Source organism: Schistocerca gregaria, chromosome 3 (genome assembly GCF_023897955.1).
Source record: "Schistocerca gregaria isolate iqSchGreg1 chromosome 3, iqSchGreg1.2, whole genome shotgun sequence".
NCBI classification, from domain to species: domain Eukaryota; kingdom Metazoa; phylum Arthropoda; class Insecta; order Orthoptera; family Acrididae; genus Schistocerca; species Schistocerca gregaria.
In genome coordinates this window covers 805,187,296-805,210,540 of record NC_064922.1, presented here as the reverse complement: position 1 = coordinate 805,210,540, position 23,245 = coordinate 805,187,296, and the positions used below count along the sequence as shown (strand labels likewise).

Below are 23,245 nucleotides of genomic sequence, written 5' to 3'. Positions count from 1 at the left end.
CTGTAAAGTTTGGAAGGTAGGAGACAGATACTGGCAGAAGTAAAGCTGTGAGTACCGGGCGTGAGTCGTGCTTCGGTAGCTCAGTTGGTAGAGCACTTGCCCGCGAAAGGCAAAGGTCCCGAGTTCGAGTCTCGGTCGGGCACACAGTTTTAATCTGCCAGGAAGTTTCATATCAGCGCACACTCCGCTGCAGAGTGAAAATCTCATTCTGGAAACATCCCCCAGGCTGTGGCTAAGCCATGTCTCCACGGTATCCTTTCTTTCAGGAGTGCTAGTTCTGCATGTTTGCCAGAAGAGCTTCTGTAAAGTTTGGAAGGTACGAGACGGATACTGGCAGAAGTAAAGCTGTGAGTACCGGGCGTGAGTCGTGCTTCGGTAGCTCAGTTGGTAGAGCACTTGCCCGCGAAAGGCAAAGGTCCCGAGTTCGAGTCTCGGTCGGGCACACAGTTTTAATCTGCCAGGAAGTTTCATATCAGCGCACACTCCGCTGCAGAGTGAAAATCTCATTCTGTAAACATCCCCCAGGCTGTGGCTAAGCCATGTCTCCACGGTATCCTTTCTTTCAGGAGTGCTAGTTCTGCATGTTTGCCAGAAGAGCTTCTGTAAAGTTTGGAAGGTAGGAGACGGATACTGGCAGAAGTAAAGCTGTGAGTACCGGGCGTGAGTCGTGCTTCGGTAGCTCAGTTGGTAGAGCACTTGCCCGCGAAAGGCAAAGGTCCCGAGTTCGAGTCTCGGTCGGGCACACAGTTTTAATCTGCCAGGAAGTTTCATATCAGCGCACACTCCGCTGCAGAGTGAAAATCTCATTCTGGAAACATCCCCCAGGCTGTGGCTAAGCCATGTCTCCACGGTATCCTTTCTTTCAGGAGTGCTAGTTCTGCATGTTTGCCAGAAGAGCTTCTGTAAAGTTTGGAAGGTAGGAGACGGATACTGGCAGAAGTAAAGCTGTGAGTACCGGGCGTGAGTCGTGCTTCGGTAGCTCAGTTGGTAGAGCACTTGCCCGCGAAAGGCAAAGGTCCCGAGTTCGAGTCTCGGTCGGGCAGACAGTTTTAATCTGCCAGGAAGTTTCATATCAGCGCACACTCCGCTGCAGAGTGAAAATCTCATTCTGGAAACATCCCCCAGGCTGTGGCTAAGCCATGTCTCCACGGTATCCTTTCTTTCAGGGGTGCTAGTTCTGCATGTTTGCCAGAAGAGCTTCTGTAAAGTTTGGAAGGTACGAGACGGATACTGGCAGAAGTAAAGCTGTGAGTACCGGGCGTGAGTCGTGCTTCGGTAGCTCAGTTGGTAGAGCACTTGCCCGCGAAAGGCAAAGGTCCCGAGTTCGAGTCTCGGTCGGGCACACAGTTTTAATCTGCCAGGAAGTTTCATATCAGCGCACACTCCGCTGCAGAGCGAAAATCTCATTCTGGAAACATCCCCCAGGCTGTGGCTAAGCCATGTCTCCACGGTATCCTTTCTTTCAGGAGTGCTAGTTCTGCATGTTTGCCAGAAGAGCTTCTGTAAAGTTTGGAAGGTAGGAGACGGATACTGGCAGAAGTAAAGCTGTGAGTACCGGGCGTGAGTCGTGCTTCGGTAGCTCAGTTGGTAGAGCACTTGCCCGCGAAAGGCAAAGGTCCCGAGTTCGAGTCTCGGTCGGGCACACAGTTTTAATCTGCCAGGAAGTTTCATATCAGCGCACACTCCGCTGCAGAGTGAAAATCTCATTCTGTAAACATCCCCCAGGCTGTGGCTAAGCCATGTCTCCACGGTATCCTTTCTTTCAGGAGTGCTAGTTCTGCATGTTTGCCAGAAGAGCTTCTGTAAAGTTTGGAAGGTACGAGACGGATACTGGCAGAAGTAAAGCTGTGAGTACCGGGCGTGAGTCGTGCTTCGGTAGCTCAGTTGGTAGAGCACTTGCCCGCGAAAGGCAAAGGTCCCGAGTTCGAGTCTCGGTCGGGCACACAGTTTTAATCTGCCAGGAAGTTTCATATCAGCGCACACTCCGCTGCAGAGTGAAAATCTCATTCTGGAAACATCCCCCAGGCTGTGGCTAAGCCATGTCTCCACGGTATCCTTTCTTTCAGGAGTGCTAGTTCTGCATGTTTGCCAGAAGAGCTTCTGTAAAGTTTGGAAGGTAGGAGACGGATACTGGCAGAAGTAAAGCTGTGAGTACCGGGCGTGAGTCGTGCTTCGGTAGCTCAGTTGGTAGAGCACTTGCCCGCGAAAGGCAAAGGTCCCGAGTTCGAGTCTCGGTCGGGCACACAGTTTTAATCTGCCAGGAAGTTTCATATCAGCGCACACTCCGCTGCAGAGTGAAAATCTCATTCTGGAAACATCCCCCAGGCTGTGGCTAAGCCATGTCTCCACGGTATCCTTTCTTTCAGGAGTGCTAGTTCTGCATGTTTGCCAGAAGAGCTTCTGTAAAGTTTGGAAGGTACGAGACGGATACTGGCAGAAGTAAAGCTGTGAGTACCGGGCGTGAGTCGTGCTTCGGTAGCTCAGTTGGTAGAGCACTTGCCCGCTAAAGGCAAAGGTCCCGAGTTCGAGTCTCGGTCGGGCACACAGTTTTAATCTGCCAGGAAGTTTCATATCAGCGCACACTCCGCTGCAGAGTGAAAATCTCATTCTGGAAACATCCCCCAGGCTGTGGCTAAGCCATGTCTCCACGGTATCCTTTCTTTCAGGAGTGCTAGTTCTGCATGTTTGCCAGAAGAGCTTCTGTAAAGTTTGGAAGGTAGGAGACGGATACTGGCAGAAGTAAAGCTGTGAGTACCGGGCGTGAGTCGTGCTTCGGTAGCTCAGTTGGTAGAGCACTTGCCCGCGAAAGGCAAAGGTCCCGAGTTCGAGTCTCGGTCGGGCACACAGTTTTAATCTGCCAGGAAGTTTCATATCAGCGCACACTCCGCTGCAGAGTGAAAATCTCATTCTGGAAACATCCCCCAGGCTGTGGCTAAGCCATGTCTCCACGGTATCCTTTCTTTCAGGAGTGCTAGTTCTGCATGTTTGCCAGAAGAGCTTCTGTAAAGTTTGGAAGGTAGGAGACGGATACTGGCAGAAATAAAGCTGTGAGTACCGGGCGTGAGTCGTGCTTCGGTAGCTCAGTTGGTAGAGCACTTGCCCGCGAAAGGCAAAGGTCCCGAGTTCGAGTCTCGGTCAGGCACACAGTTTTAATCTGCCAGGAAGTTTCATATCAGCGCACACTCCGCTGCAGAGTGAAAATCTCATTCTGGAAACATCCCCCAGGCTGTGGCTAAGCCATGTCTCCACGGTATCCTTTCTTTCAGGAGTGCTAGTTCTGCATGTTTGCCAGAAGAGCTTCTGTAAAGTTTGGAAGGTACGAGACGGATACTGGCAGAAGTAAAGCTGTGAGTACCGGGCGTGAGTCGTGCTTCGGTAGCTCAGTTGGTAGAGCACTTGCCTGCGAAAGGCAAAGGTCCCGAGTTCAAGTCTCGGTCGGGCACACAGTTTTAATCTGCCAGGAAGTTTCATATCAGCGCACACTCCGCTGCAGAGTGAAAATCTCATTCTGGAAACATCCCCCAGGCTGTGACTAAGCCATGTCTCCACGGTATCCTTTCTTTCAGGAGTGCTAGTTCTGCATGTTTGCCAGAAGAGCTTCTGTAAAGTTTGGAAGGTAGGAGACGGATACTGGCAGAAGTAAAGCTGTGAGTACCGGGCGTGAGTCGTGCTTCGGTAGCTCAGTTGGTAGAGCACTTGCCCGCGAAAGGCAAAGGTCCCGAGTTCGAGTCTCGGTCGGGCACACAGTTTTAATCTGCCAGGAAGTTTCATATCAGCGCACACTCCGCTGCAGAGTGAAAATCTCATTCTGGAAACATCCCCCAGGCTGTGGCTAAGCCATGTCTCCACGGTATCCTTTCTTTCAGGAGTGCTAGTTCTGCATGTTTGCCAGAAGAGCTTCTGTAAAGTTTGGAAGGTAGGAGACGGATACTGGCAGAAGTAAAGCTGTGAGTACCGGGCGTGAGTCGTGCTTCGGTAGCTCAGTTGGTAGAGCACTTGCCCGCGAAAGGCAAAGGTCCCGAGTTCGAGTCTCGGTCGGGCACACAGTTTTAATCTGCCAGGAAGTTTCATATCAGCGCACACTCCGCTGCAGAGTGAAAATCTCATTCTGTAAACATCCCCCAGGCTGTGGCTAAGCCATGTCTCCACGGTATCCTTTCTTTCAGGAGTGCTAGTTCTGCATGTTTGCCAGAAGAGCTTCTGTAAAGTTTGGAAGGTAGGAGACGGATACTGGCAGAAGTAAAGCTGTGAGTACCGGGCGTGAGTCGTGCTTCGGTAGCTCAGTTGGTAGAGCACTTGCCCGCGAAAGGCAAAGGTCCCGAGTTCGAGTCTCGGTCGGGCACACAGTTTTAATCTGCCAGGAAGTTTCATATCAGCGCACACTCCGCTGCAGAGTGAAAATCTCATTCTGGAAACATCCCCCAGGCTGTGGCTAAGCCATGTCTCCACGGTATCCTTTCTTTCAGGAGTGCTAGTTCTGCATGTTTGCCAGAAGAGCTTCTGTAAAGTTTGGAAGGTACGAGACGGATACTGGCAGAAGTAAAGCTGTGAGTACCGGGCGTGAGTCGTGCTTCGGTAGCTCAGTTGGTAGAGCACTTGCCCGCGAAAGGCAAAGGTCCCGAGTTCGAGTCTCGGTCGGGCACACAGTTTTAATCTGCCAGGAAGTTTCATATCAGCGCACACTCCGCTGCAGAGTGAAAATCTCATTCTGGAAACATCCCCCAGGCTGTGGCTAAGCCATGTCTCCACGGTATCCTTTCTTTCAGGGGTGCTAGTTCTGCATGTTTGCCAGAAGAGCTTCTGTAAAGTTTGGAAGGTAGGAGACGGATACTGGCAGAAGTAAAGCTGTGAGTACCGGGCGTGAGTCGTGCTTCGGTAGCTCAGTTGGTAGAGCACTTGCCCGCGAAAGGCAAAGGTCCCGAGTTCGAGTCTCGGTCGGGCACACAGTTTTAATCTGCCAGGAAGTTTCATATCAGCGCACACTCCGCTGCAGAGCGAAAATCTCATTCTGGAAACATCCCCCAGGCTGTGGCTAAGCCATGTCTCCACGGTATCCTTTCTTTCAGGAGTGCTAGTTCTGCATGTTTGCCAGAAGAGCTTCTGTAAAGTTTGGAAGGTAGGAGACGGATACTGGCAGAAGTAAAGCTGTGAGTACCGGGCGTGAGTCGTGCTTCGGTAGCTCAGTTGGTAGAGCACTTGCCCGCGAAAGGCAAAGGTCCCGAGTTCGAGTCTCGGTCGGGCACACAGTTTTAATCTGCCAGGAAGTTTCATATCAGCGCACACTCCGCTGCAGAGTGAAAATCTCATTCTGTAAACATCCCCCAGGCTGTGGCTAAGCCATGTCTCCACGGTATCCTTTCTTTCAGGAGTGCTAGTTCTGCATGTTTGCCAGAAGAGCTTCTGTAAAGTTTGGAAGGTAGGAGACGGATACTGGCAGAAGTAAAGCTGTGAGTACCGGGCGTGAGTCGTGCTTCGGTAGCTCAGTTGGTAGAGCACTTGCCCGCGAAAGGCAAAGGTCCCGAGTTCGAGTCTCGGTCGGGCACACAGTTTTAATCTGCCAGGAAGTTTCATATCAGCGCACACTCCGCTGCAGAGTGAAAATCTCATTCTGGAAACATCCCCCAGGCTGTGGCTAAGCCATGTCTCCACGGTATCCTTTCTTTCAGGAGTGCTAGTTCTGCATGTTTGCCAGAAGAGCTTCTGTAAAGTTTGGAAGGTACGAGACGGATACTGGCAGAAGTAAAGCTGTGAGTACCGGGCGTGAGTCGTGCTTCGGTAGCTCAGTTGGTAGAGCACTTGCCCGCGAAAGGCAAAGGTCCCGAGTTCGAGTCTCGGTTGGGCACACAGTTTTAATTTGCCAGGAAGTTTCATATCAGCGCACACTCCGCTGCAGAGTGAAAATCTCATTCTGGAAACATCCCCCAGGCTGTGGCTAAGCCATGTCTCCACGGTATCCTTTCTTTCAGGAGTGCTAGTTCTGCATGTTTGCCAGAAGAGCTTCTGTAAAGTTTGGAAGGTAGGAGACGGATACTGGCAGAAGTAAAGCTGTGAGTACCGGGCGTGAGTCGTGCTTCGGTAGCTCAGTTGGTAGAGCACTTGCCCGCTAAAGGCAAAGGTCCCGAGTTCGAGTCTCGGTCGGGCACACAGTTTTAATCTGCCAGGAAGTTTCATATCAGCGCACACTCCGCTGCAGAGTGAAAATCTCATTCTGGAAACATCCCCCAGGCTGTGGCTAAGCCATGTCTCCACGGTATCCTTTCTTTCAGGAGTGCTAGTTCTGCATGTTTGCCAGAAGAGCTTCTGTAAAGTTTGGAAGGTAGGAGACGGATACTGGCAGAAGTAAAGCTGTGAGTACCGGGCGTGAGTCGTGCTTCGGTAGCTCAGTTGGTAGAGCACTTGCCCGCGAAAGGCAAAGGTCCCGAGTTCGAGTCTCGGTCAGGCACACAGTTTTAATCTGCCAGGAAGTTTCATATCAGCGCACACTCCGCTGCAGAGTGAAAATCTCATTCTGGAAACATCCCCCAGGCTGTGGCTAAGCCATGTCTCCACGGTATCCTTTCTTTCAGGAGTGCTAGTTCTGCATGTTTGCCAGAAGAGCTTCTGTAAAGTTTGGAAGGTACGAGACGGATACTGGCAGAAGTAAAGCTGTGAGTACCGGGCGTGAGTCGTGCTTCGGTAGCTCAGTTGGTAGAGCACTTGCCTGCGAAAGGCAAAGGTCCCGAGTTCGAGTCTCGGTCGGGCACACAGTTTTAATCTGCCAGGAAGTTTCATATCAGCGCACACTCCGCTGCAGAGTGAAAATCTCATTCTGGAAACATCCCCCAGGCTGTGGCTAAGCCATGTCTCCACGGTATCCTTTCTTTCAGGAGTGCTAGTTCTGCATGTTTGCCAGAAGAGCTTCTGTAAAGTTTGGAAGGTAGGAGACGGATACTGGCAGAAGTAAAGCTGTGAGTACCGGGCGTGAGTCGTGCTTCGGTAGCTCAGTTGGCAGAGCACTTGCCCGCGAAAGGCAAAGGTCCCGAGTTCGAGTCTCGGTCGGGCACACAGTTTTAATCTGCCAGGAAGTTTCATATCTGCGCACACTCCGCTGCAGAGTGAAAATCTCATTCAAGTTGTATGATCATTTTCACTTCACCTGTTGCTACATTCTTCTGGAACTCTGACTTCTTCATATCCTGCTCTCTCATGTGTGAGACAATACCCGTATGACTTTCCTTTTAAGCCGCAATTCCGCTGTTGTGTCTGTAGTATAAGTAGTCACATTGGGTGATCGACTTCATGAGTACGGAGGCGTGTCCCCTGCCGTCTCATTAAGTGCAGAGCACCAACGGCCGCAGAACAAAGCCGGGCTGTGGGGGCGATGGTGAGTGTGAACGATGAGGCTGGGATTAGCGTGTGTGGCAGCCAGCAGCGCACCAGCCGCGCTTGCTATCGCCTCCTCTCGCTGCATGAAGTCGCCGCTCGCTTTGCCGGCTGAAACGCCTCCACCGCCCTGGCACTGACGCACTTCTTGCTTTACCCGCCGCAGAGAACGGATTTACACTCCGCGCGCTACGCGACGCCAGTTGCCCTTTGTGCCGACTTTTAGTCTCTCCACCGAACCCTCACCGCCCCCTCTCTCACTCATCTCTCTCTCTCTCTCTCTCTCTCTCTCTCTCTCTCTCTCTCTCTCTCTCTCTCTCTCTCCCCTTCCACTTTTGTGATCGGCCCAGAGGCGCGTCGGGGAAACCCGCAAAAGCTTCGCGCTCCGGTCTCCTGCAGTCACTTTGCGACCTTCCGACAGGCCGCCCGAAATGCGTTTCCATAGAACGGTGCTCGATAGCTACTCAAAATCGTTGTTTCATAGTTAGCCTAGCTCATATAACTAATACACAACTAAAAAAAAAAGAGTTTTACGTCACCTCGGTTCAGAGAGTTGCAGAACCTTTACTGAAAATTGGAATAGGGACCAACATGTTTATTGCTCATGAAAACCACACATTGCATGTTGAACCAAAATACAGCGAGACCTTCAGAGGTGGTGGTCCAGACTGCTGACCGCACCGCTAGCAGTAGCACGTCCTCTTGCATTGATGCATGCCTGTATTTGTCGTGACATACTTTCCACTAGTTCATCAAGGCACTGTTGGTCCAGACTGTCCCACTCCTCAACGGCTATTCGGAGTAGATCCCTCAGAGAGGGAATGTTCGATTGGGTTCATGTCTATAGAACATGCGGGCCGCTCTAGTCGATCGATGTCGTTATCCTGAAGGAAGTCAATCACAAGATGTGCACGATGGTAGAACGAATTGTTATCCATAAAGCGAATATATTACCGTTATGGTTGCACTATCGGTCGGAGGATGGTATTCACATATCGTAGAGAAGTTACGGTGCATTCCATGACCACCACCGGCGTATGTCGGCCCCACATAATGCCACCCCAAAACAGCGGGAAATCTCTATCTTCCTGCACTTGCTGGACAGTGCGTCTAAGGCATTCAGCCTGACCGGGTTGCCTCCTAATACATCTCCGACGATTGTCTGGTTAAAGGCATATGCGACACACATCGGCGAAGAGAACGTGGTGCCAATTCTGAGTGGTCCATTCGGCATGTTGCTGGACCCATCTGCACCGCTCTACATGGTGTCGTGGTTGCAAAGATGGTCCTCGCCATGGACGTCGGAAGTGAAGTTACGCAACATGCAGCGTAATGACACAGTTTGAGTCGTAACACGAAGTCCTATGGCTGCGCGAAAAGCTTTATTCAACATGGTGGCGTTGCCGTCAGGTTTCCACCGAGCCATAATCCGGAGGTAGCGGTCATCCACTGCAGTAGTAGCCCTTGGGCGGCCAGAGCGAGGCATGTCATCGACAGTTCCTGTCTTCTGTATCTCCTCCATGTCCGAACAACATCGCTTTGGTTCACTCCGAGATGCCTTGACACTTCCTTTGTTGAGAACTCTTCCTGACACAAAGTAACAATGCGGACGCGATCGAACCGCGGTGCTGACCGTCTAGGCATGGTTGAACTACATACAACATGAGACGTGTACCTCCTTCCTCGTGGAATGACTGGAACTGATCGGCTGTCGGACGCCCTCTGTCTAATAGCCGCTGCTTATGCATGGTTGTTTACATCTTTGGGCGGGTTTAGTGGCATCTCTGAACAGTCAAAGGGACTGTGTCTTTGATACAATATTCACATTCAACGTCTATCTTCAGAAGTTCTGGGAACCGGGATGATGCAAAACTTGTTTTGTTGTGTGTATATACATAAATTTATTAAATACGGTAGTTTCTGCTTATCCCAGTCAATTATATTATTTTGTAATTATACTACTGTAACTTCAATTTACTCATATTCAGGAAAAGTCTCAGGTTTCATTTTTTTATTGTTATATTCCCCTCACCCAGTATAAACGGGAGGGTCGGGGCTTTTATAAAAACGTGGATGAAGACATAACAAAACCATGCAATTTTTTTAATCTAGTGAAGAGTTTATTATATAATGCAATAAAACATATATAATATTGTCTTAGTCTTAGATTTAAAAAAGGAGTAGAAATTCTGACGGGGAGAAATAAAACGAAAAAAATATACATTTAAAGATATTAAAAAGGGTGAGGACTTTCATTAGAAAGAAGCACTGAACTTCCACCTGCGCAGTGGAAAATAGACTGTGAGAGAATTGAACTTTATATGTTCTATTGGGGCGATGGTTATGGGTATAAAGTTAGAAACTGTTTGGTGGTGCCCGTGGGAAAGAAAGTAGGTAGTAGGTTGGGTAGTGGCAAGACGGAAGAAAAGGATGAGTTTGGAGGGTGGGTAGGCCCATGATGTCAGGGGTGGAAGGACTAGGGCGGAATGGGCGGGAAAGGAAGGAACTCTGGTGTGGAGTGTAATAGTTGGGAAGGAGACATAGCTGGTAGTGTAGATAAATATCGGAGCCGATTTCACTGTCTGTAAAAGGCAGTCGGTGGAAGTTGCGCTGGGATAGGATATGGAGGATGTGTATGTGTAGAGATGGTGACAGTTATTTGCAACGGTGCAGCAGCAAACCGGGATTACTGATAAGAGGAGAGAAAATTGAGTTATTGTAGTCAAGTTTGCGGATAGCGCATTATGTGTAGAGGCGTTCGGTGTGCGTGAGGAGGGGTGAAAATTTGATGAGATCATAGACGATACATTTGGGGGATGGTAAACGGATGCGGGAAGCGAGGCAGAGTGCACGAAGTTCAAGGACTTGAAGGGACTGATGGCAGTTTGGTGGACGGATATCCATGCATCATTAGCATGGGAGATGACGGGTGGATCAAAGTTTCGTAGATGTAGAGGATAGTAGTAATGTGTAATTTACAAGTTCGGTCAGTTACTATGTTTTAGACTATTGTAGACCTTCTGCAGAATGGTTAGTACATGGGGTTCGCATGTTACTACCGCCCAAGTAGTAGTTAATTTAATAGGACGGCTGTAGGACCTGAGATAGAAGTCATTGTGGCGGAGGCTGTGGGTGGTTGGTCCTATAATTATTGCCTGGGGTTTGGAAGGATTGATCTTGAAGAGCCATTGGTTAAACCACTAGGTAAACTGATTGAGGTGGGTTTGTAGGCGTCGTTTGGATTTATGGGGTGTAGCGTGGAGGGCGAGAAAGCAGTCTAACCAGAATACTATTGGAGGTAGACTGCCAGTTGCTTTGGCCACAGCGGCAGTTTAGAGGAAAATCTACGTTATTTTCGAATACAATATAGCTCAGGCAACAATAAATCACAAAATTTACTTTTACATTATCTACTACTACAACTTATTGTCGTTCGTGTGATATATTAATATGTCTAGATTTCTATAAAGCGTTCCCATGTGCAGATAAAATCTGAGATCACGTAGCATGCCACTATTTTACGTATTGCAAGTTATGTAAAACCGACCACTGAGTAAATCTGCAGCTGAAGCTGAATATCTCCAGAGTGTAAGTTCACAAGCATATAAAAATTAACCACAGCCAGTATCAAGAAGTTTTCGTTTTCCCGGAAAGAAATAATTTCATTCCCAAGAAGTGTTTAAGATAGTACAAAGGTAGGCAGAAACAGATTTGCGGCTCCATTTAAAAAGCAACACAAGTCGCAGTTAAGATAACAAGAAACAAGCCAAAGAAATACTATATTACTCTAATCAGACAAACGAAAAGAACTCAAATATAAAAGATTTCGCGTCCAGATGTCATGAAACAATACCCAGCAGTTTAAGACTCACTCTTGTTAGTTAGGTTCTGGGAAATTTATATGGGTACTCTGATCGTAATATTTTCTCAGGATTTTGTATTTTTCACAGTCTTTTTCTTGAGCCTAAGACTTGCTTATTAAATAAAATTTTTTGTTGTACTATTGTATGGTAAGAAATAAAATATAGTAAGCAATTGCATGCATAGATTGAAGTCAAGAGGGAGAAATGAATGGCACATTTTCTTGCTTATTTTAATGATAATGCGCAATTTTTTCTACTATAAACCTTCTTTTACCCTGCAGTCGGTAAGACATTTGCATTACTTTATTGAAGTATGCATTACAGTTTAAATTTTAAGTATATAAACTGGTAGGGAACTGAGGTCTGGGAGTAGAAAGGTGCTCAGCGAAAATCAATAATATAACAAGTTGAATTATTTAACCAAGAGCGGAATTTTTGTAGTTACAAAAGCAAAAAAAAAAAGGTTCAAATGGTTCTGAGCACTATGGGACGTAACTGCTGAGGTCGTCAGTCCCCTAGAACTTAGAACTACTTAAACCCAACCAACCTAAGGGCATCACACACATCCATGCCCGAGGCAGGATTGGAACCCGCGACTGTAGCGGTCGCGCGGAACTAAAAAAGCAAGTGATATTTGTTCGCCACAAAGGCTAATTTTGAAAGCAAATCGTAAGGTTCTGAAAATCACACATAATATAGTCTACGAAGCAGACAAGATACAGAACAGACATTATAAGTAGAGAATACAATTTAAAAAAAGTTGTATACACAACTGTAAAATCAAGCTTAAGTATATTTGTATCTCACTAGTTTGGACAATGAGGGAAAGTAGAATTCTGACTTAACATATACGTCCCTGAATCAAACTTTTGCACCCAAAAAAATCGATTGCCAGATGATAAAGTCAGTATTAAAATTTTCAAACTTTGATTACATGGCAGTGAAGCAGCCAAAAGCAATATCTGTTTCGCTCCTGGCCATAAGAAAATTATACGATTGTGAAGGAGACATTTGCGCCTATAAAGATTAGTTAATTGAAAATCAGAAGTTAAAAGGTTTCTACAGACCAAAACACAATTAAGACTTGACGTACAGAGCTGTGAAACGGCCAAAAGAAAACGTATGTTTCATTCATATGTATAATTATACTAGATAATTGATTCAAAATGGGTACGTCTGTGACGCAGACTTTCTTTTTAACTTTACACACATACGTCTGTGAAGCAGTCTGTTTCACTGACAGGTGCAGTCATAGAAACCAGAAAGCTTAAAATATGCACGCCTGTGAGGCAGACTGAGGCGTTAACCAAGCATTTTTATGACCAAAGAAATCTCAGAAAATCGAAGGGCCTGATGCATACAAATTAGGCAAATACAGTTGTAAGGTGGACATAGTATTTAGATTTTTGTAAGTTATCGATGTGCACGTCAGAGAGACAAGAAGTTGTTTACCTCTTCACAATCTTTGGTCTTGTTGTGGCACGGTCTTTGCCTTTGTACAGTCTTACACATTCTTAGCTGAAGTGTGATAGACGATGGACATATTCAGTAGTGCTCACTTGCTCGGAGCTGAGAAAAAGACCACCCTACTTCTTTCAGTCATGCATTAACATATCGAATGAGTAAGTTTAAACTCTCTGTTAACATTGCACACTTTTTAAATCATTGTTCGCTATGTTAAGCATAGTACTGTTCAGACTAATATTACGTGCAAAAATCGCGCAAAGTTTCATCTTTTCTTCTTTTTTTAATACTTTTTTCATTCTAAAACCATTGTCTTGGAATATCATTTCAAAGGAACAGTTAACTCTCCCCATCCCACTGTTTCAAGGAGATTATCAGTACGCATTACCACTTCCCACCATGTGCTATGCAACACTTTGGATATTGTTTGGAAATTTTATTTAGAAAATAGAAATCAAGCTTAGCCGCTCTCTGCTGCTGTTTGCTGTCTTGCTGCCGAGAAATCTGCAACACTGTTTCCAAGATGTGATATGAGTGGAAATTTTGATGAGGGGCAGGTAATTGTTTTACTTCACGTGCGCGTTTAATGTAAAGACAAGCTGTATTCAGACCAGTTACGATTCCATTCAAACTAGGTTCCATTTAGCCGAAAGCCAGCATGCGAGATTAGGTAGGATAACAGTTTGTAGACGGATAGTTTTACTAATATGTAGACTTTTTATAAAGTGGGAGGTAAATTTGGGGTAAATTTCATACAGAAACACATAGAGTCGTGAGCTTGTGGTACACAGCAACGGCCGACCTCCCAGACAGTTTTTCGACGAATTCTAAAACTTACACACGAAGTGCAAATTGAATTTATGTTGTTGTTGTGGTCTTCAGTCCTCAGACTGGTTTGATGCAGCTCTCCATGCTACTCTATCCTGTGGAAGCTTCTTCATCTCTTACCCTCCATGCTGCCCTCCAATACTAAATTGGTGACCCCGTGATGCCTCAGAACATGTCCTACCAACCGATCCCTTCTTCTGGTCAGGTTGTGCCACAAACTCCTCTTCTCCCCAATTCTATTCAATACCTCCTCAATTATGTGATCTACGCATCTAATCTTCAGCATTCTTCTGTAGCACCACATTACGAAAGCTTCTATTCTCTTCTTGTCTAAACTATTAATCGTCCAAGTTCCACTTCCACACATGGCTACAGTCCATAGAAATACTTTCAGAAACGACTTCCTGATGCATAAATCTATATTCGATGTTAACAAATTTCTCTTCTTCAGAAACGCTTTCCTTGCCATTGCCAATCTACATTTTATATCCTCTTTACTTCGACCATCATCAGTTATTTTGCTCCTCAAATAGCAAAACTCCTTTACTACTTTAAGTGACTCATTTCCTAATCTAATTCCATCAGCATCACCCGACTTAATTCGACTACATTTCATTATGCTCGTTTTGCTTTTGTTGATGTTCATCTTATATCCTCCTTTCAAGACACTGTCCATTCCATTCAACTGCTCTTCCAAGTCCTTTGCTGTCTGTGACAGAATTACAATGTCATCGGCGAACCTCAAAGTTTTTATTTCTTCTCCATGGATTTTAATACCAACTCCGAATTTTTATTTTGTTTCCTTTACTGCTTGCTCAATATACAGATTGAATAACATCGGGGAGAGGCTACAACCCTGTCTCACTCCCTTACCAACCACTGCTTCCCTTTGATGCCCCTCGACTCTTATAACTGCCATCTGGTTTCTGTACAAATTGTAAATAGCCTTACGCTCCCTGTATTTTACCCCTGCCACCTTTAGAATTTGAAAGAGAGTATTCCAGTCAACATTGTCAAAAGCTTTCTCTAAGTCTTCATATGCTAGAAACGTAGGTTTGCCTTTTCTTAATCTTCCTTCTAAGATAAGTCGTAAGGTTAGTATTGCCTCACGTGTTCCAACATTTCTGCGGAATCCAAACTGATCTTCCCCAAGGTCCGCTTCTACCAGTTTTTCCATTCGTCTGTAAAGAAATCGCGTTAGTATTTTGCAACTGTGACTTATTAAACTGACAGTTCGGTAATTTTCACATCTGTCAACATCTGCTTCCTTTGGGATTGGAATTACTATATTCTTCTTGAAGTCTGAGGGTATTGCGCCTGTCTCATACATCTTGCTCACCAGATAGTAGATTTTTGTCATGACTGGCTCTCCCAAAGCCGTCAGTAGTTCTAATGGAATGTTGTCTACTCCCGGGGCCTTGTTTCGACTCAGGTCTTTCAGTGCTCTGTCAAACTCTTCCCGCAGTATCGTATCTCCCATTTCATCTTCATCTGCATCCTCTTCCATTTCCAGTACATCGCCCTTGTATAAAACTTTTATATACTCCATCCACCTTTCCGCCTTCCCTTCTTTGCTTAGAACTGGGTTTCCATCTGAGGTCTTGATATTCATACAAGTGGCTCTCTTTTCTCCAAAGGTCTCTTTAATTTTCCTGTAGGCAGTATCTATCTTACCCCTAGTGAGATAAGCCTCTACATCCTTACATTTGTCCTCTAGCCATCCCTGCTTAGCCACTTGCACTTCCTGTCGATCTCACTTTTGAGACGTTTGCATTCCTTTTGGCCTGCTTCATTTACTGCATTTTTATATTTTCTCCTTTCATCAATTAAATTCAATATTTCTTCTGTTACCCACGGATTTCTATTAGCCCTCGTCTTTTTACCTACTTTATCTTCTGCTGCCTTCACTACATCATCCCTCAGAGCTACCCATTCTTCTTCTACTGTATTTCTTTCCTTCATTCCTGTCAATTGTTCCCCTATGCTCTCCCTGAAACTCTCTACAACCTCTGGTTCTTTCAGTTTATCCAGGTCCCATCTCCTTAAATTAGAATCTTTTTGTAGCTTCTTCAGTTTTAATCTACATTGAATTTATACAGAAATGAAACAATGAAATAAACATAAACATGAAGGCCTGCATCAGAATTCATCAGAGTTCATGTGGACCACTAGTATCAAAATAAGACAAATATTAAGAGCTTTCAAAATCAGGCGCTGCAGTCATGGACCGTGCGGCTGGTCCCGGCGGAGGTTCGAGTCCTCCCTCGGGCATGGGTTTGTGTGTTTGTCCTTAGGATAATTTAGGTTAAGCAGTATGTAAGCTTAGGGACTGCTGAACTTAGCAGTTAAGTCCCATAAGATTTCACACACATTTGAATATTTTTCAAAAGCAGGAAACAACGCACATTCGTCCAGAAAGTGATAACTTCTTTTATTTAAACGAATGTTTGTCTTACACAGATTATTATTGCCAGGATGCTGATCCACACAAAGGCATCGGCCAAACATGACCAGTAAAAAGAGTCTTATCAGTTCAATGCCAATATAACTAGGCCACTCACAAGGGAAAGTCACGGTAGTTGTGGCGTAGAATAGAACAGCGCTACTTTTGCTTTGTTACTGACTAGAAAAAAAAACTCTTTGGAAAGCTTTAGCTGTTATGCTGCAACGGCACTGAGAGGAGAGGATGGAACAGTTCGGATGGTAATAGGTATCCCCTCACTAATGAAGCCCTCCATTTACATATCGCTCTACAAGCAGCGCAGTGATCACCTTACGTCAGACGGATTTGTGTTTGCTGTTAGAGTAAATGAGATTGTCTTTGTGGTGTGGAAGTGTTTTTACAGCGTTATTTTGGACAATGAGACAGGCAGTATTTGTGAAACAATTGGTGGAGTAGGTCCTACGTTGGTATTGCAGATGTACCAACGGGAGAAGAGCGTGTTGTATATAAACAGATAAACCAATTGTTGACAGAAAATGATTCATTAATAGCGGAGGTTACTACACTCTTATTAAATAAAGAGGCGTTGAAGAAAATGGTAGTGCTATGTCAGTGAGAGGCGAAGCAATGTCACCAGTGGCGGATTTCGAGGGAAGCAGCGGTTCATATTATCAGCCATAACCTTCAAGTTATCGAAAAAGGTTTCCAGAAGGATATCTTGCTGACGCGACTAGAATGGACGAAATAATCAAGGAAAAAAGATGGGAATGTTCTCTCGTCTGCATCTTCCTGGATTAGTAAATGATTCGACACGGCGTCTGAAAATTACAACAGTGTTGGCACAGGAAAGGAAAATAAAGAGCAAGACTGTGTCACAAAACTTTGAAAACAGGCTAAAACAATGTCATTCGTTAAATTCAAAAATTTTGCGGACATGGTAAATCGTGAATTAGCTGATCATTTTATAGCAAAGAGACAAGAAAACGCAATAATACATGACCATACATTGAGACTTCGGACAGTGAAAATAAAGAAGTTCATTACAGCACAAAAATCTCCAACTCTCAGGAAAAGAAATTCAAATGTAAGAATACCACTGTCTAAGGAAAATAACCCACAAAGTTAGCAAGCGGTTTGTAGAAGAGGATGCCGATATTCAACAAAAAGCTTATCAATCAGTGAGAGAAAATCAGGTCTTCCATTGATGAAAAACGTCTGTCACCAGATCAAGTAATTAATGTCGACCAATCAAGATTTGATTAAAAAAAGTAGGATTTGGAAGGTCTCTCGCAGTGAAGGGAAACAAGCATTTCTTCAGTGCGGATGGACCCACAGCGACAACCAAACGATAACGCTTGGGCTCTGATGGTGCGCTGCTACCCCATTCTATGTACTTGTCTAGGAGCCCACCACCCATTTACCTGCAAAAGTGGCAAACATGAAGTGTTTTCTAGGTGTGTCTGCTAATGTGACGAAAAGAACTTTAAGAGTCTTCCCATTTTTTATGTGGCAAGATACATAAAAAAATCAATCCCTTCTTTTGTCGACTTCTGGACAGCCAGTAGAGATGACCAACTATGCAACTCTACAGTTCCTGAGGGCGTTCAGTTCTCAAGAAGCTGATTGCAGCAAAGCGTACAGGCATTATACAACCTACCGACTATTTCCTCTTCCGTCCGTACAAAAAATTTGTCAAATTTATTACAGGTAAATTTATGATACCTTGTGACAATGATATTAACGTATGGCTTCGAGACTTATTACGCCTTCAACTTTCTCGGTGACACGATTCTCCGCTAACCATATTTGCACCAGTTCAACACTGCTACACCAGAGTATTTCCTGGTGTATTTCAAACACCCATGGAATACTTCTTCGAGGAAGGATTAACAGAACAGCGTTTCCATGATAACTTCGACCAACCTGCTGCCATCGAATGTGCACTTTGCTAGTGTTGCTGACTTGCATATTTTTTATCTCCGATAGTGTAGTCAAGTTAGTAAACTTCGTTACAGAGTTTTTCGTCTCATGTTGCTGCCTATACTGGGTGTTTCCGTAAGAGCGTACAAAAATTTAACATGACGCACCCTCTAGAGGATACTCCACCGAAAATTTTCAGGCAGGGAATCCGGGGTCGGAGAAGCCATATTTAGGAGATAACAGGAATAAAACCACTTTGTTGTGTACTTTTTATTTACATTAGTTAACTGCAAAAACCACTACTGACACAATGAACGTACCACCTGTACTGCTGTATTGTATCTTATAAAATGAGTTGAAACTGACGGCCATCGACCTCAATGCAAGAATGACATCGCGAATAAGATTCTGACGCACCCTGGCCAAGATCCCTGGTGTTTTTCGAACCACATCACATGCAGATACAATTCTGGCAACTAATTGCACCTCCGATTCCACTGGGATCTCATACTCAAGTGACTTTAGGTATCCCCATAGGCAATAATCAAGGGGTCTCAGGTCAGGGGACCTCGCAGGCCATGGAATAGGACCTCTCTTTCCAATTCAGCGACCAGGAAATTGTACTGTACCTCTCTAAATAGCAGTGAGTAATGAATGGGTCTGTCGATGGTTCATAGCACGTTCTGTCACGGGACAATGTATGTACGATAGAACGGAGCCATCTTATGGACAAGGAAAGTAAAAAAAAGTCTGCATCATGACTTCCAGATAATTAGACACGTCCTCCTTGTTTCCGTGCAGGAAAGAAAGAATTTACATGTAAATAAACAGGGCAGTACGTCTAAATGTGTAGGCGCGTTAGCTGTAAATAATCTGGAGAACACTAAGGTAAGACAAAGTGGTAGACAAGTTTACTTCCATATCTCCATAAGCTGGCTTTTCCAACCCCAAGTTCCCTATGTCAAATTGTTCAGTGGAGATTTCTCTCTGTCCTGCTACATTTTTGCACGCTTTTACGGAAACACCCTGTATGTCCAAAATAATGCAGTTGCGTAGTAAATTATTCACAATTACGGTATTCTCATCGTAACTTCGACGGCTACTATCTCCTTTTCTAATAGTCCATAGCAGCTACAATTTTTATGAGGTTTTGTTGTTCTATTATGTGTGCTATGTGCGTCAATAATTTTGCGCAACAGCCTATCGTGACACTTCCCTTGTCAAATATGACAGCACAGGGAGAGGGGTGATGTGTCGCAAATTCCGGCCAACACTCAAAAAACAATTTCGCTTACCGTTGTTCCCGCATCATGTCGAAGTAGATCAAGGACAGTGTGTCTGATCGCGCCCACCAGCCAATGCTGCAGGAACTTCATAGGCGGAGTAAACTCGCAAATCCCCAGAAGGTGAAGGCTTTGTCCGCGAAGTGAACATCAACTATTCAGATCACTACGGCTTCGAGGTGGCACACGATGTACTACGCGAATTTCCTCGAAAACCCAAGACCCCAACCGAACTTGAATGAACTGCGTATACGCTGAAATCCCTTGCGGACACGCCCAAGGCGCCACCACCCGGGGCGTCCAAGAAAGCGGTCAATAAGCAGCGCTAGGCAAGAGTTTACTGAAGCTCACGGCTAAGTATCCCTTTCGGATTCCATTACATAATAGTCCAAATTCGACAAAGTGGTAGGTGAAACACTGTTGTAATGCGTTATATTTTTTCAGCATATCGCTGACTAAACATTATGTAATCTAGTCCCTCTTTGTAGCTAATAAGATATGTTACAGAAAATTCGCCATTGGCCCCTGGTTATGCAGATTTTCGCAAGTATAGATTTTTTTTAGCGTGATAGCTGGCTTTTTTACTAGTGCTCATGTGTTTCATTCTTTAGTTTGTACAATACAACATCACTCAGGTGCGACATCTTCATCAGATCGTGGTGAAAAGCCGCAAGTGAATCTTAGAAACCTTCATGATGGGACTTTTGCTCCGAAATACGGATAAGAACTAAAAAACTGAAAAATCAAAATACAGAATTTCGAAGCACATTTATTCGAGCGGTATAGGTGTATATCCTTCACTGCCTCTGTATGCCACATGAAACTATACCGCTTGACAAAAAGAGTGAAGCATCCAGAAGACATGGTCAGGTGTCAACATAACATCGTACATTGACTCACCACTGGCACATACGTAAATAATTAGAGCTTCAATTCTCTGTGACAGTTAGAACGGCCATCACAGTGCATTAGTGTTGTTCGTGTTTAATGTGACAACGCCTGGTAGGGTATACAAATGGTTCAAATGACTCTGAGCACTATGGGACTTAACTGCTGAGGTCATCAGTCCCCTAGAACTTACAACTACTTAAACCTTACGAACCTAAGGACATCACCCACATCCATGCCCGAGGCAGGATTCGAACCTGCGACCGTAGCAGTCGTGCGGTTCCTAACTGCAGCGCCTAGCACCTAGAACCCTGTATAAGGGGCGTAAACGCCATCAGATGATGAGTGATTGCTGTGAAGGACACGAACATGTTGCATACTCATGTGAGAGAGTGAGACGGAGTTATCAGCACCTGACAGAGTTTGAAAGTGAGCTCATTGTGTGTCCCCATTTGGCTGTTTGGTCGAAATGTGCAATACCGAGATTTGTGGGGTCTCAAAATGTGACAGTGACCCGATGCTGGACAGCATGGGAACGAGAGAACAGCCGTACTCGTCGAAAGGTTACAGTCGACCACGTCTGGTAATTTCCAAGAATGTTTGCCTATCGAAACCGGGGGTCCAAACGACAGATATCAAACATGCGATTGTAAATCGATCACGCGACTTTGGTGGCGGGCGTTATGATCAATTATTTGTGAGATTTATGTCGGTAGTGAGTGGGACGTCTGGTATTGCCGTTTTCTTCGCCCGTTTGCCTCGCGTGAAAGAATCTAATTCCACGCTTATGCAATGTAGAAAATTTTTTGGAATTTCGTCGCAAATATGGACTAATACCGGATGACGAAAGCAGGGACTGTGTAGACTGCAGTGGGGCGAAGTGTATAAAACTTCGTAAGAACAGTTCTGATACTGAAATACCGTAACAATTTCATTGCGAAAAGTCAGGAAAACGAACGATTATCAGGAAGAATACGTGGTTTGACTATTCCATATTATCCATCCAGACCAGCACAATTCTCTTATCTTGTTGGACTAGGAACTACACCCTGCAAGCAACAGCATCGGAAATTGACTAACCTACTAATACCGTGTGTGACTATTTCCGGTTTCGCAGAGAAGTGTGTTATGTAATAAAGACGAACGACAGTGTTCCGATCGGTGGACCAAGTTGTTGAAGTGGACGAACCGCACGTAGCAAGAAGGAAAAACCAGAGAGGACGATCTTCAAAGAATGAATTCAAACATATTTGGGTATTCGGTGGTATAGAACGAGAGTCGCGGAAGTGTTTTGTTCTGAGGGTGTTGTCCAGGGACAAGATCACTTTACTCAGTCTGATAAAGCACTTTATACTTCCCGGTAGTAAAGTCATCAGAGACGGCCTTCAGTTCTACAAGACACTGAAAGCAAAAGGATTCAACCACGAGTTCTTTCTAGCATTCTGTAGATTTCATGTCAGATGACCCCAGTGTGCACATACGGAACATCGATCGGCTGTGGAAATCTGTGAAATCTTCCATTAAAAGAGAAGGACGTCCAGGAGAAAGTACCTCTACTTCCATAAATTGCGGTTGCAAGGAAAAGTTACCGCATGTGGCACTACCCATATTTTTGCGTGACTTTCACAGAGTGTACCCAGGTTACGGCAAAAAGGGAATTCTTCCCGTAGCATACACATCAAAATGGTTCAAATGGCTCTGAGCACTATGGGACTATATCTGAGGTCATCAGTCCCCTAGAACTTACTACTTAAACCTTACGAACCTAAGGACATCACCAACATCCATGCCCGAGGCAGGATTCGAACCTGCGACCATAGAAGTCACGCGGTTCCGGACTGAAGCGCCTAGAACCGCTCGGCGCATACACATCATCAATTGGACTTTCTCATGACAACATCGACGACGAGTGAGGTAAGTCGTTTCGTTTGCAATTACAAGTATTGTACTGACGCTCTTCTTTGGTCGTTGCTTTAGTGACCACTATAAACACTCATAACGCCCGCCACCACAGTTGCGTGATCGATTTACAATCACACGTTCGATATCTATCGTTTGGAGCCCGCAGCTTCGATAGTCAGACATTCTGGGAAATTACCACGTTTGACCACTGGAAATGATCACAGTACTGTTACACTGAGCACATCGTAAACTGTTCGCAGCTGCCTATAAAATTCTATGTCTTCTCGCACCATTGATCGGGGGAGACCAGCAGTAGCCACACTAGTGAATTGCTGCCCAGTGCATAGGTTACCTTTAAAACGGAACTCAAACGGCAGCTTCATGAGTGGTGCCACTACCACGCACGATGGAATGTTGAGGAATGGCGTCGCATTGTGTTCAGTTATGATTCGCTGTTCTGCACAACCAAGAATGACCATTATCGGCGACTTGGGGAAACCTCCCAGACTTTCAGTGTTATGGAGAAGTACAGTTGCGTCAAAATGAGGAGAGCCTATAGCTATGACTTGAGAGCAAGACCTGTAGTAATTGATGGGAGTCTGACAGCAGAATGATATGTCACAGATGTCCCACGTCCTCATGTATTACCTCTCATATTCAGAAGTCTGTCCTCTACAGAGTGTGTGTCTCCTCTGTTCCCTATCGATCTCTCAGTTCTTTCTCTATTCGGTAAGTCCGCACAGATCTAGAGTGCCAACAGCAACGGCTTTGAAAAGTACTGGACAATCACGTATTTGTTAGTGACTCAACAGTTCCCTTAGAATGCAATATTCTCGGATCCCTTCGACATACCGCTGCTGAGGTCAGAATGATGTGCATCGGTTGATCTCGCCTACAGACAGAACGCTCCCCATGCAGTCACATGTGTTTAATGACAAAGATGTCGAGCAATGGGTAATTAATAAAACTAGAGTGGGCCTAGAAAATATGCGTTATGAGTTCCATGACCCAAATAAGATAACTAACTGGGTTTTCGTCTCATTACAAACTGAAGCAGTAGTCTATATTTATCCCAGTATGTCAAAATATTCTTACTGACATACATGAATAACGAATTATCATTGGATAAGTTCGAGCACATCAAATGTAGAGAATAAGTTAACTGTTAACATGGATAAATGTCAATCTAACACGTGAACACTTCACCAAGGACTGGGTAATTCAGGTGTATGGGACAAAGCAGGAATCTACACACGATTTATCGGCACTTAGATCTACAGTTAGCGTGCAGT

General features: G+C 45.1%; 1 long non-coding RNA gene and 1 other non-coding gene across 2 annotated transcripts in view; one reads left to right on the top strand and one right to left on the bottom strand.

Annotated features, from left to right (window-relative positions):
* LOC126354369 (uncharacterized) overlaps positions 1–23,245 on the bottom strand; it is a 931,233-nt gene that overhangs the window by 503,868 nt on the left and 404,120 nt on the right. The window lies entirely within an intron of this gene.
* Trnas-cga (transfer RNA serine (anticodon CGA)) lies at positions 969–1,043 on the top strand. Its single transcript has one exon. It is a non-coding gene; the product is annotated as a tRNA-Ser (tRNA).